Genomic DNA, 15878 nt, shown 5'->3' with positions numbered 1-15878 from the left:
CTGTAACCCCCGAAAGTACACTCCAGTCCAAACCAAAAAAAAAATTATTTTCTGTGTTTGTGAATTGTGTGCGCAGTAGCCGCACGTGCATCAACAAAGTAGTGCCAAGCGTGCGCCTGTGTCATAAGTAAAGGGCCGGCTGGCTTGACCGTTAAAGGGTTCTGTAACCCCCAAAGTACACTCCAAACCAAAAAAATATATATTTTCTGTGTTTGTGTGCGCTTTAGCCGCACGTATATATATCAATATAACATAAATGGAGGACCAAACTTTCTCTGATAAAAATAAAATAGGGAAAGATCAAGAACCACTTCCTACTAGTGCTGTTGCTGCTGCTGGGAGTTGTTCATCATCCCAGAGAGGAAGTAGGAACATCACTACTTTTACTAAACAATTGACCCTCCAACAGTCCCTAGCGATGAGGATGAAGTACGACAGCAGTCATCCTGAAGCAAAACGTATAACTGAGGCCTTGACTGCTATGTTGGTGTTAGACGTGCGTCCGGTATCCGACATTAGTGCAGTGGGATTTAGACAATTGATGGAGGTAGTGTGTCCTCGGTTCCAAATCCCGTCTAGATTCCACCTGCATCCTCAAAGCAGCAGCGACAAGCGTGCGTCTGTCTGTTAAAGGGTGGTGACACCCTCAAAGTGTGCTACACAAACAATTAAAATATTGTTCTTTTTTTTTCGGTCTTTGTGAAATGTGTGGGCTGTAGCCGCACCTGCATCCTTAAAGCAGCAGCAACAAGCGTGCGTCTGTCTGTTAAAGGGTGGTGACACCCTCAAAGTGTGCTACACAAAGAATAAAAATATTCTTCTTCTTTTTTCTGTCTTTGTGAATTGTGTGGGCTGTAGCCGCACTTGCATCCTCAAAGCAGCAGCGACAAGCGTGCGTCTGTCTGTTAGAGGGTGGTGTAACCCTCAAAGTGTGCTCCACAAACAATAAAAATATTCTTTTTTTTTTTCTGTCTTTGTGAATTGTGTGGGCTGTAGCCGCACTTGAATCCTCAAAGCAGCAGCGACAAGCGTGCGTCTGTCTGTTAAAGGATTACATCGGTGACAGCATCCAAGTAGGCATGTCAGACAGTCCGTACCTGTACTGGCAGGAAAAAGAAGCAATTTGGAGGTCCCTGTACAAACTGGCTCTATTTTACCTGAGTTGCCCCCCCTCCAGTGTGTACTCCGAAAGAGTGTTTAGTGCAGCCGGGAACCTTGTTAGCGAAAGGCGTAGGAGGTTGCTTCCACAAAATGTGGAGAAGATGATGTTCATAAAATGAATGATCAACTCTTCCAGGGAGACCAGCCTCCAGAACGTACAGAGGGACCTGTGGTTCCAGCAGGGACGAATTAATACTCTGTGAGGATGAGGATGTACATAACACTGAAGAGGGTGAGGAATCTGTGGATGAGGAGGATGAGGACGACTTCTTGCCTCCGTAGAGCCAGTTTGTGCAGGGACAGATTAATTGCCAGCTTGTTTTGTGGGGGCCCAAACGAACCAATCATTTCAGCCACAGTTGTGTGGCAGACCCTGGCGCTGAAATGATTGGTTTGTTAAAGTGTGCATGTCCTGTTTATACAACATAAGGGTGGGTGGGAGGGCCCAAGGACAATTCCATCTTGCACCTCTTTTTTTTCTTTGCATTATGTACAGTTTGGGGCCTAGTTTTTCAATGCCATCCTGTCTGCCACTGCAGTTTCACGCCTAGATGGGTCACGTGTTTGTGCCGCCCACTCGTGTCGCTTAGCATAGTCATCCAGCTACCTCGGTGCAACCTTTTGGACATAAAAACACTATTGTGAGGTATTCAGAATAGACTGGAAATGAGTGGAAATTAAGGTTATTGAGGTTAATAATAGCATAGGAGCAGAAAAACCTACAAATTCTGTGATTTTAGCTGTTTTTATGCTTTTTTAAAAAAAAATACAGATCCAAAACACAAAACCCAGAACCCAGAACCCAAAACACGGAAGGGTGGTTTTGGCAAAACCAATCCAGATCCAAAACACGAAGAAAGATCCAGATCCAAAACCAAAACACAAAACACGAAAAGTGGCCGGTGCACACCCCTAATATATATACACATTATATATATATATATATATATATATATATATATACACATACACACACATATATATACACACACACACACACACACACACACACACACACATATATATATATATATATAAAGAGAGAGAGAGAGAGAGAGAGAGAGAGAGAGAGAGAGAGAGAGAGAGAGAGAGAGAGAGAGAGAGAGAGAGAGAGAAAAAAGACAGGCAGCACTCACAGGGTTTGCAAAGCTTAAAACCACCAACAGTTTTTTTTGGGCACACACGCTATGGTAAATATGTGCTCATTAGAGTTTGATCTATTGATAGAGTTGCAATCCTCTAATGTTAATTGCTATTGTAATATATATTGATTTTCATGTTGCTCTTTATTATTTTTATGTGTTGGTGCAGGTTTCTGTCACTATAGTAACAGGACGCGGTTGGAGGTGGGAGGTCCGCTGATGCGGCGTCGCAGAGCTGTGACGTCATCTCTCCCACCCGGCAGCAACGTCCTGGTGTATGGAACTTGGGTGAGTACTTAATGCTTGTTTTGACATGTTATGTTTGTCATAGTCCCTGAGGAAAATCTCTGGTATGGAGATTGAAATAAACTATCAATGACCTGTTGGTCATTTTAATCTTGCAAGCACTGTGAGTGCCGCCTGTCTTTTTTCCATTTATTACACAGAGATATTGAGTCTCATTCAGACCGGGTCGCAAGCGCTGAGCCCTTGCTACCGGGTCGATGTTAAGGCCCTGCGCACGTGCAGCGGCCGCACTGCACATGCGCAAGCCCCGGAGTGAGAGAGAAATTCTCTCGCCTTAGAGCTCAATACAAAAGGGGCGGCTGTCGATGGTGATCGAAAGCTCGCCCCGTTTTTGTAGGCGGGGCAAGGGGGTGGCTACACAAATGGAGGCATTCCTAACAGAACGCCTGCCGTTTTGTGGGTGGCCGCACTGACATCAGCAGTGATGTCAGTGGGGAGCTTCCTGCTCGATCAGAGCAGGAAGCTCCCTGGAGCTTGCGGTTGCCGAGACCCAACCTTAGGGTCTCGTCGCAAGCCCCGATGGTCGTGATGGTCTTGACCATCGCGACCATCAACCTGCTCGATCGCTAAAACTGTGGGTGGTAACCCACAGCTTAGCTAGCGACCAGGAGGCCACACTTAAAAAATCAAGCAGCCACCCTCATTCAGAGAGAGCGATTGCTTCTGGTGACCACCTCTGAATGAGCAACTACATGCACTATTCATCCTACCCATGAGAAGACCATGTGAGGCAGCCACCTTGGGTACATTATGTAGGTTACAGTGTGTGAGATAAGCAATACATGGTAGTAAGACATACAGTCAGGGTAATATGGAAGATGACTAACAAAATAATCACTGAATAAATTGTACTATAAGTTGTTCATCCTGCCCATGGAAGTAAATAAGTAAGACAGCCATCTGGTGGACTACAACTTTAGGTTACAGTAGACTTTTGAAATTATTACACTTCACTAGACAAGCTATGCTCCCCAATGTAGAAAAGGCGATTGTACACTTTTCTAACAAGTGGGGTCTAATTATTGACAATCTCGATCCGCAAAGCCAGAACCACATTCTAAAACTCTTTGATGCCACTAATTAGATCTTATTGTGACAGCTTTGAAAATGATATGACCACATAATAATTGCTAAGTTGTATTTATTATCTTGTTGATGGGAAGAGACTCCTTGTTAAACTTATTTTATTCAGCTATTATCTTTAGAGGAAATATTTGATTATTTGTGTTTCTCTTTTAATTAGGTTTATTCTTTCTTTCTGTCACTGGACTCATGTTTTTCAGATCTGTCTTAGGAACAGCTGAGCCCCAAAAAAGAGAAAAAAGTAGGGCTTGTTGTTGGGGCACTCTTGATTGGATTAATGGTATAGAATATAGAATTAAGATATAGCTTTTAATAAACACAACTTAAAATTACAAAGGGACCCATGTTAACACAAACACAGACACAAAATATTTAATATTAAATTTATACAAAGATAATATAATTATTCAAAAATAATGACTGATTGTGAATGATGAAAATATTTAAATAGGGGTACCAACTCCTATGACTCATAATGTTGATCTATAAGTCAAATCAAATGCATGTAAGACTTATATCGAAAATTGGGTACCCCTGTAACCCTAATAGTGTATGCACTACATGATTTACTAATTGTCTGAACCTGATAGGTATGTGGAAACAAATATGTTGATTATTAATTGCTGTGTCACCACTCTTCCCCAATCCAACTCCTTATATATGGACCTACAGTACCTGGTATTCCCATATTGTGTAAATTTTAACAAAGTGGACTCTCCCAAAAAGATAGTCCTACAAACCACCTTGCCTTGTGTTTACCAGGGCATTCAGTTTCCAGAGTGACTATATACCTACAGCCATACCAAACTGTATGTGCCCAATATCGTCTGATCTTGGAAGCTATACAGTATTGGGCCTGGTTAGTACTTGGATGGGAGACCACATGGGAATACCAGGTACTGTAGGTCCATATATAAGGAGTTGGACTGGGGAAGAGTGGTAACACAGCAATTAATAATCAACATATTTGTTTCCACATACCTATCAGGTTCAGACAATTAGTAAATCATGTTGTGCATACACTATTATGGTTACAGGGGTACCAAATTTTCTATATAAGTCTAACATTGATTTGATATGACTTATAGATCAACATTATGAGTCATAGGAGTTGGTACCCCTATTTAAATATTTTCGTAATTCACAATCAGTCATTATTTTTGAATAATTATAATATCTTTGTATAAATATAATAATAAATATTTTGTGTCTGTGTTTGTGTTAACATGGGTACCTTTGTAATTTTAAGTTGTGTTTATTAAAAGCTATATCTTAATTCTATATTCTATACCATTAATCCAATCAAGAGTGCCCCAACAACAAGCCCTACTTTTTTCTCTTTTTTTGGGCTAGACTATATATTGGGCTTTGGGAGCAGCACCAGCAATTATCCATGTTCCATTAGACAGAGAGATACGACATTGTTGGTTTGTACTTATTTGACATTGGTTCTGTGTGGAATTTCCCTCCTTTTTTTCTGTTACAATTAGGAACAGCTGAAGCAGGAGTATGGACAAAACTAGAATTGATGAGAGGTCTACTCACGGAGCAGATATGGACTATAGCTGACAAGCTTGGACGTCTGTGGCAAACCCAAACACACATGGTGGAACTCTGGATGGAGTCTGTACAAGAATATAGACCTGGAATCCCAGTTGAGAGGGCCTAGAACTTTTGCACGGAACTCAACCCCAGCTCCCGACTGAGGAGCTAAAGATTGAAATCAACTACTGGAAATTCAGACTAACACAACCAGAGAAACTCAGAGGTGCATAGTACCAAACCCGAAGCCTAAAAACTCAGAACTCAGAACCTGTGTCAGAAATGAAGGAACTCAGGGTGAACAATCACAAGGGTCAAATGGCCCTGGAAACCACACCCCTACTCAGTGGTCTGGCCCTGGAATCTGAATCCAGAACTAAGAAACTAGATGTAGTGAACCAGCATTCCGGACCCCCAACTGAACCAGCCGGGGCAAACCTGGAAGCTGCAAACCACCTCAGCACAGGAACTGTACCATGACACTCAGGAACAGCCTGAGTGTAGAAACTTAGAACAATAGAAACCAAACCCCAGTACCAAGCTATGGTCAGCAGCCAGAGGGATGGAGCAGGAGTCCAGAAACACTGATGCTGGAGAACTTACCGGAGGAACTGCAATAGATGGAAACAGCGTGTGCAGGCCAGTAAGGCAGGATAGCAGCAGACTGCTGAGAACTGCAGACACTGGATCGCTGGTGGATAACAGGAGTCTTCTCAGCAGGATACAGGTGGCAAAACTGTAGATGGACAGACACAGAAGCACAAAAGCAAAATCCAGGAACTATCTCAGAAAGACATTGTTCTGGCAATATGCTTTTCTCCTAAAGGGGTTTAAATAAGCAGCAATGGACGTCCATAGGCTGCCAGGATCATGTGATCACAACTGCAGCACAGGGATTGGACTGGGGAGTCACATGGGGAAATCCAACATTGTTGAAATGTGCTGCGGAGAGCTAGGTTACTGCTGGGACACTGGAGATGCACAGAGCGTGATATAGCAACGCTGGGTATTGTTATTGGGTCTAAAACCCAGATTCGTGACAGTTGCATGTTGTTAAATGCTGCTGAATGATTATATTGTTTTGTGCTGTGATTATCAGGTGTTTAGACCATTATTGACAGCAAAATTGATTATTAGGATCACTGCTAATATTCAATACCAAAAAATAAAATGTATGTATTTGCACCCCTTGCATTGCAACATGGTTTGTCCTGGTTCACAGTTACGTGCTCTTTCTCACTCTATTCCCAAATCTGAATCAGGCCCTAAGTTCAGAGGAGCATCCCAAAGCCTCTCTGCTCACAACATCATGTGCCACATGACAGTTGTTGCCATGATAGTCACATAACACTATCCAAACTGTGAAAAACTTATAAAAGTTTAATAGAAAGCAAAAAGCTCTTATTAGCTTTAAGTGCTGCAGGCAATAAAACAATATTACAGGGTTGGTTGGACAGCAGTCCACCCCAAATGTCTTTGTTTCTGAACAAACTCCACTTTTTGTTCAGGATGGACTGGATGGAAACACTCCTACAAAAGGAGAAACTGGTGGAACTCTTCTTCACACTACGGGCATCCTACATCGACACCCTCCCACTTACTACCAGAAAACAGATCCACTGAAGAATACTACCTGGTGCCTTAGTAGAATGGCAATACAGGACCCGCCTGTCTCTTTGAATGAATAATTCTGATTAATTTGGTGTCCTCCTCCAGAGCTTATAGAAACATTTTATAGTTTATGTAATCTAATATACCAGAATCTTTTCTGCATTCATATGTCTTATCGTTTTAGTGACTGCAAATGTAAATGTTGCAACCACTATTTTGTTTATTTTGTCTATATATGTCAATTACACAGTTATGTAACTACATAGTTTATGTATTTTCTTGAAAAATGCAATGATATGCATATAATGTTGACCTTTAATGCCTCAATAAAAAAAAGTTTAATAGCAGTCTGAAGAAACAAACCAAGTAAAATGATAATTACTAATTTTTATTCCTAACTAAGGGGAAGATTTAATAAAGCTTGGAGAGAGATTACATTGGAGATAAATAGCACCAACCAATTAGCTCCTAACTGTCATTTTTCAGACACAGCCTGTATGTAAAGTGACAGTTAGGAGCTGATTGGCTGGTACTATTCATCTCCAATTTTATCTCTCTCCAAGGTTTATTAAATCTCCCCCTAACTGAGCTAGCACTAACCCTGCTACAGTGATTTATGAACAATATACCTTTTTTTTTTTTTTGTTCTTTGTATAATACATTGCTTGTCCATTCTTTAATACTTTTTATATTATTTGCTGTGATTATATGGTGCTTGTGTGGGCAAAAAGGGAGGCATTGATTTCACATGACATGATGGTGATATATTGTGGGGGAGATGTAATAAACCAGTACAGATCATGCTGTTAATTCAGCTCCTGTTTTGCAGATATAGGGGGTCATTCAGACCCACTCGCGAGCGGCAGTACGCTCGCAAGTGGGTCGATGTTCCCCACTGCGTATGCACACGACGGAGGGAGCTCCGTCGTGCGCATGCGTGAGACCCGGCGAGCGACGGGCTTTCCATCGCTCCGGGTCTCGCACCAAAGGGGGCGTGCTGTCGATGTTGATTGACAGCACGCCCACCAAAGGCGTGCCTGCCAGACGGAGGCGTTCCCATGGGAACGCCTACCGTCTGAGCCGGCCCACTGACATCACTAGTGATGTCAGTGGGAGTGATTTTGGCTCTGATAGAGCCAAAATCACTCCTGGCCTTGCGGCTGGGAAACCTCTTTTTGCACGCTCGTATATGCTGTGGGTGGTGACCCACAGCTATACAAGCGTCCAGGAGGACGCTCCATTTTAATGGAGGAGGGCCCTGATTCAGAGCGAGCGCTCTGGTCAGAGCGTCCGGCTCTGAATCAGAGCCATAGTGTCTTTGCAAAGCATGCAGCCATATTATTAAAATGTATGTAAGTGGATTAGATGATAGTGAGTCAGAGATAACTCACCCCAATAGCGATACCATGTAACATCAAAGATAAACCCTCCTATTGGTGGGAGTAGGAATCTTAAAGACTATTAAATAAAAGATTCAATAACTTTATTGACCATTGACAGATGTACCCCTCCTACACAAACGATGGGCACTGCTGGACTCCCTACTGACAAGTAATCTCATTGATATGTGAAAAAGCGATAAGCCACAGAAGTGTTTCCATTAATTAGTAATACAGTAGCTGTCGGATTTCAGTGGCCATATAACAGTTAGGCAATGGTATGGCAATGATAAAGTCTGCAGATGTTTACAGATACTGAAGAGACAATTGATTTTCTCTATGGTATCTGCTTTAATGTATGTGAATGTTCAATGTAATACCTCTTTTCCACCAAAAACCTGAGTACGACTTTGGTTTTCAGACATGGTTCCAACCCAGGTCAGACACTGTTAACAAAGCACCATCGATCTGAGTTATTCTTAGGTCAGCCCCATTTACACTGAACCCGGGTCTGCCCTGATAAACTTGCGAGGTCATAAAAAGTGGGAGGTGACTGCTCCACAGCCACCAATCAGTTAATTTTAGGCATGATCCAGGTCGGATAACATGGGTTGTGCCATTTACACAGCATCATTACCCTGGTCCATCCTAGGTCTGACCCTGGTAGCTACCTGGGCTGGATTGCTGGGTCAGTTGACCCAGGTTATTTTTCAGGGATCGTTTTACACTGAGCTGCAACCCGACCCAGCAATAACCCGAGTTATCACAGCAATGTAAAAGGGGTATAAGTGTCAAACTGCACTGAATCTAGCACATTTGACACTTACCACAAGAACCATAGCAGGGCTTCATGGTGCCCTGTCCCAGCCACGCCTCTGACCACATGAGGTCATGATGTCATATTGAGGGACAGTGCCGCTAGCTGCGGTATGGACAACAGCACTGCCAGAGCATCCTCTGGGTTCTCTGTGGTGCTCTACAGGCTGCCAGCTGCATGTCTGGAGCGTCTAACAGATGCTCTACCCAGCACTGCAGCAGTGATACTGGCTGCAGGTTTATGGGGCAGCATTGTGGTTACCCACAAAGCCCTACACTCTGTGTCAATGCCAGGGGCGGAATGGGATGGAAAACCAGCCCGGGAAGTTTATGGAAGCAGCCCTAATGGGAGTGGAGTCTATCAATAGGGGTGGGATACTCCCTCCTCACAGGGCCTGATTCTCAGGGTGCCCACACACATACTGATATACTTATGATCCGACGATGTGTCCGATTTCCCTTGAAACTCTCCCCGGCAGCTCAGCACACGATCAGCACACGACAGGCACATGACATGCACAGGATCAGCACACGACATGCACACGATCAGCACACGACATGGTGTCCAATCTTTATCCGATCTCCTGCAGTCAGACTTTTTTCTAGTGCATTGTGTACTAGATTGTCAGATCTGCCGTACTGCACGGAAGATCTGAAGATGCGATGTGCTACCTGCGGGGGCGTGCATCGCATCGTGATCGTGAGTGGGGACTCACGATTTGGTAATTTTTTACCCGATCTGTCATTCCAATGTGTCGGAATCGGCCAGATCGGGGAAAAAAAATAGCTATGTGTCTGGGCACGCTTAGTCGGAGGCAGTCGTGGCCTTACTTTTGATGCAGTTGCGTCTGCGACTTTATGCTAATGCAGCTACAGTGCCCTTCCCTGGTGTACATCTTTGCGTTCAAATATGTAAGGACTGAAATGCCCACTGTCAGTGTCTACAGAAGCTGTAATCACGTTTTGTGTGTCTTTAGACGACACCAGCGGGCGCACCATTGAAACCTTCTCCAGCCCTATGATATGTGCAGATCATCCTTCTGTGTATGGCCTCTAATGTGGGCGATTCAGTGTCTCTGTATGCAACCAGTTTCAGCAACACGCCCGTGTCACTCCAATAACACGCCCGTGTCACTCCAATAACACGCCTGTGTCACTCCAATAACACGCCTGTGTCACTCCAATAACACGCCTGTGTCACTCCAATAACACACCCATACAACGTTACATCTGTGTCTAATTAGCCAAACTCCTGTGAATGCTCAACACATTTCTAATACACTATACTACACTACTTGGTGCGTGCATCTGAATAAGTATTGCAACTCTGTACAAACAACATTGGGATGCATGCACATGCAGCTCAGTCGCATGTGCATACGAAACTAAAAACTTTGACCCCCCACAGAAAAAAACAAATACATTGGGCTTGATAAAATTTAGCGCAATGCTGAATATCCCCGGTAGGGGGCTCCCGAAGCTATTCAATTCAGCATTCTGTTTGGTCTGAATAAAAGACGAAAAAAAATAGTGCCGTCCATGAGGCTGTTTTCCGGCTTAGCGTGGTGCTAATAGCCTCGCAGCCGCCACTTTAGTCGGAGAATCTGGTTCTTGCAACTAAACACCCAAATTAAGTCACGGGAAACGGCATTCTCTGACAACTGGCAACTGTTGGACCAAACAGCGTAGTGATTTTATTAGCTCCGAGAGCTCCCTGCCGGGGCTATTCAGCATTGCGCTGAATTGAATTGAGCCCACTGGCCCCTACAGGAAAACAAACACACACAAACATTGACCTCAATAGGAAAACAAACACAATGGTCCCCACAGGGAAAAAAAAACACACAACAGCCCCCACAGCGAAAATGCACACACATTGGCTTACACATGAAATATTAAAACACATTAATTCAATGATTGCTTCCATAGGGAAAAAATAAATAACACAAACAATGATTCCCTCCAGGCCCTCAGCACCTCATCACCACCCTCAGCCCTTGTCACCTCATCACAATCTTCTGCTCCTCAGCCCCTCACCCCCATTCTTAGCCCCTCACCCCCATTCTTAGTCCCTAAGCGAGGAACTTGGGAATTTTCCAGCCTTGTATCTTTTGCTCCAAACCCCCCCTCCCCGTCGACACTAGGCAGGCAGCCAAATTAATAAGATAAAGTTTACTTACTTAATATTGACTGTCACACTACTGTGACAGTCAGAACTGGCGGGCTGGCGCTGGCTCTTGCTCCTCCATGACTTCTGCCAGTGTGCACCCACTGACTGAGCAGGGCTGCAGGTTGCTGCTGTGCGTGCACTTTTTGCAGTGAAGGCTGGAGAGTGATGGAGGCGGGCCGCGGTCGGGCTAGAGGTGGAGCCGTCAGTGGTGACTGACGGCTCAGCAAAGGCTCCATGGGCGGGCATGCGCAGCAGCTCCCCCGTCGGCCATTTTTATTTAACTACAGACACTCAGTAAACATTGCCTGATCGGAGCCGATCACGGCAGCGGCCAGCAGAGCAGTGCAGGAGACTGAAGGGTGGCCACACAGGGACCGGGCGGCCCAGCGGGAAACGGCCCGGTGTCCTGGTGGCCCAATCCGCCGCTGGCCAATGCACTGCTCACACACTCCTAGTTACAACCCTGCCTACCACCAAATCCTACATTTGCCCCTACATCATTTACATATTCCTGGTGTAAAATGAAGTATAAATGCAGCTGAAATATGGGGGTAGATCCAAATAGGTGCGAATTGTGAGGTGTGAGGTGAGAGTTGTTGTTTTCTCTTCCAATTCGCATAGCAAATTCATTTTGCGAACCATTTAGCAACTCACACTGAATTAGTCACACTGAATTCACATTATTCATTTGAGTGTGAGAGATGGAAAGGAGAATCTTTATTTTAAGGTTAAAATGTTGGGACACAGGGGGTCATTCAGAGTCGGTCGCAAGCGCTGAGCGCTCGCAACCGACTTGATGTTGCCCCACTGGGCATACGCATGACAGAGCCGGCTCCGTCATGCGCATGCACGAGACCCGGCTAGCAACGGACGCTCCATCGCGTGCCTGCCCAAATGGAGGCATTCCCGCTGGAACGCTTGTCATTTGGGGGCGACCCCACTGACAACATTGCTGATGTCAGTGGGGAGCTTCCATCTCGATCAGAGCAGGAAGCTCCCTGGGACTTATGAGTGCCCAGACCCAACCTTAGGGTCTGGTCGGAAGCCCCAATGGTCGCGATGGTCTTGACCATCGTGACCATCACCCATGTTGGTCGCTAGAGCTGTGGGTGTTAACCCACAGCTTAGCGATCGACAAGGAGGCGGTCGTTCAGGATGCAAGCAGCCGCCCTGATTCAGGGCGAACGCTTGCAACTAACGACCGCCTCTGAATGAGGTCCACTGTGCTGAACCCCTTGGACACCCCCCTAATGATTAATTAGACAATTGGAAGTTTCCAATTCGCTTAATTAGTCCAATAATTACATATCAATTTTTTGGGGTCGAAAATAAATTGACCTCAAATTACCCCAAAATCTACTTTTTTGTTAGTTTAGGCACCTGAAATTTAATTACAGTATTTTTTTAATTGAAAAATTGATGTTTTTTTGTATTTATTTTACATTTTTCAAAGTACACCATTTTTTGTTTCATTCGTTTGCAATTAAACGAAAAAAGTTTGCTTCAAGTTCTTTTTTTTTTTTTTAAATGCCAAAAAATGATAAGAATTAATCATCCATTTGACATCATTTAAAAACCTTCTGTACTTTCCTAATGCCCACAAACAGCCTTCTATATAGTCCTGCTAATGAAATGATCATTTTTTGGGGGTGAAGGATGGTCTCCTCACTTTTTCATGCACTTCTCTTACATTGCGTTTGGCAGGTTTCGCAAACCTCCACTGTGAGTACAGCGAATAGACATTTTTAATTGGATCGGATAATTCTTGGGTGCGCACATTTGTGCGAAGTCTGCGAGTTTCATGAAACAAACTTGCAAATTCGCACCTAATTGGATTGACCCCATGGGAGTTATATTATTATTATTATTATAAATCCTACCAGGGCATTTATGATTTTCATAGCTACAGTATTGGTTCATACTGGTGGAAGAATACATACAGTAGCTGCAAAAGCTACTTCCTGAACACAAATACAGATTTGGATGGCTTTATAGGTAAAAGTGCCTCTAGTGCTTTTTAAACTGTTTATTTATCTTGGCTATGACAAATCTATTGAACGTGTGACATAATCTCACTGTGCAAACGTTGCCAAGTGCCAAACTGTTGGCAAAGGGACTTTCATGTAATTAGAGGTGGCTGCAGTATACATTCATCAGTTCTTGTAAAGGCAGGGGATAATGGTAAGGTGGTACATCCCACCAAAGACAGGGAGGTTGTGAAGATCTGCTGGATGCCATATGAATTCTGCTCTTGTTCCTTCTTTGGTGATCTCCAGTAGCGGCTCCAGAGGAGAGGTGGGGCTGTGGCGCAGTCCAATATTCAAATAGGGGAGCCACACCAACTGCCATTGGATCCCAGCCAGCGATATTTGGTAGCATTTGGAAGGGCAGTTGGTGTGGCTCCCCTATTTGAATATTGGACTGTGCTGCAATCCCACCTCTGGAGCCTCCACTGGTGATCTCCATGGACCACTTGGTGACAAGCAGCTGCTGACACAGCTTCTGCACCCGTGGGGAACATGTATCCTGGCTCTTTGTCCAGCAGTTACATGAAAAATACTCAGCACACATCTACTCCAAGCTGGAGGATGATAACAGGAAAGTCCATGTAGCATGAGAGCAAAGAACCATAGCCAGAAGATGTAGAAGGCTCACTTGAGAATAATAGTGAAGGACAGTCATAGTTGCCAACAAATGATGGTTGTGACAGTTCAATGATTGGTTCTTCTTGTATGTCTCAGTTTTCTAAAGGCTCCTCTCATACAACAACACTGGTTAGTGCATAGAAATTCCATTCACCAGTGGCTGCATTAATAATAGTTTCTGAGTATGCTTCTGCCTTACAGTAGCCAAGCACACACTTTAAGCTCTACCCACTACAATTATAAATTCACTATTTTATGTTCTGTGTCAATTGTTCCCTTTTAGGCTGTAAGCCTATTTTAATCTTATGTTTTAATGCCATTGTACGTTCTTTAGTTGTTTCATGATCCCTTTAGAGTTTTGTGCTATATAATCTGTTTTATATAAAATGGATAACACTTTTAATAACTACTGTGCCTAAAACAACAATTACATACATATAACATGTAACTGTGGTCTATGACATACAGATGAAAACTGCACATTTCAGTATAAAGTTGGATATACATGAGATATTGTAATGAATCATCCAGTGTGAAATACCTATAAGAAGTCCCTGAGGAACTAAGTTTTCTATCGTGGCTCTATGTATGGTAGGCTCAGACAATTAAGAAAGGCTAGGTCAGGGCGCTGCTTCTGGAACTGGATGGAGAAGAAAGGAATTAGGCAGAAATACTTTACATACTGGGTATAAAAAAGTGAGTAAAGCATTTTTGCCCTTATCAGTCAGTGTTATGGAGTAGGTACGTACAGTATATATTGAAATATTGATCTTTATCACACTGGTTCTGAGTTGCATGCAGCTGTGACTGCTTTAGTATATTTTGCTGTAGTCATGTATGTGACTTTATGCCAATGCTAATATCAGCCCTTCCGCTGATGGACAAGCATATATGACACACTCACTGTGGGTATATCACACCCAACATACAAAGGATATGTCTATGACACAACTGCTGTGGTTATGCCGCACCCAACTTACAGGGGAAGTGCCTATAACACACTTATTGTGGTTATGTCACACCCAACTTATAGGGGATGTTCCTATGACAGACTTACTGTGGTTACATCGCACCCAACTTACAGGGAATGTGTCTATGACAGACTTACTGTGGTTATGTCACACCCAACTTATAGGGGATGTTCCTATGACAGGCTTACTGTGGTTACATCGCACCCAACTTACAGGGAATGTGTCTATGACAGACTTACTGTGGTTACATCGCACCCAACTTACAGGGAATGTGTCTATGACAGACTTACTGTGGTTACATCGCACCCAACTTACAGGGAATGTGTCTATGACAGACTTACTGTGGTTACATCGCACCCAACGTATAGGGAATGTGTCTATGACAGACTTACTGTGGTTACATCGCACCCAACGTATAGGGAATGTGTATATCACAGACTTACTGTGGTTATGTGACACCTAACTTACAGGGAATTTGTCTATGACAGACTTACTGTGGTTACATCACACCCAACTTACAGGGAATGTGTCTATGACAGACTTACTGTGGTTATGTGACACCCAACTTACAGGGAATGTGTCTATGACAGACTTACTGTGGTTACATCGCACCCAACTTACAGGGAATGTGTCTATGACAGACTTACTGTGGTTATGTGACACCCAACTTACAGGGAATGTGTCTATGACAGACTTACTGTGGTTATGTGACACCCAACTTACAGGGAATGTGTCTATGACAGACTTACTGTGGTTATGTGACACCCAACTTACAGGGAATGTGTCTATGACAGACTTACTGTGGTTATGTGACACCCAACTTACCGGGAATGTGTCTATGACAGACTTACTGTGGTTATGTGACACCCAACTTACCGGGAATGTGTCTATGACAGACTTACTGTGGTTATGTTGCACCCAACTTACAGGGGATGTGTCTGTGACAGAATTAAGGTGCGTACACACTGGGAGATTAAAGTGGATGACTGAATGATAACGATATCGTTATCGTTCAGTCATCCACTTTATCGTCCACTTTTAATATCAAAACG

General features: G+C 43.7%; 1 pseudogene; it reads left to right on the top strand.

Annotated features, from left to right (window-relative positions):
- Positions 1 to 4481: 4481 nt before the first annotated feature.
- On the top strand, positions 4482 to 4600 carry LOC148526775 (5S ribosomal RNA; annotated as a pseudogene).
- The last annotated feature ends 11278 nt before the right edge of the window (positions 4601 to 15878 follow it).

Source organism: Taudactylus pleione, unplaced genomic scaffold, assembly GCF_031769625.1.
Source record: "Taudactylus pleione unplaced genomic scaffold, aTauple2 ptg000094l, whole genome shotgun sequence".
NCBI lineage: Eukaryota > Metazoa > Chordata > Amphibia > Anura > Myobatrachidae > Taudactylus > Taudactylus pleione.
Note: the sequence above shows the minus strand (reverse complement) of the source record. Positions and strands in the feature narration are given on the sequence as shown.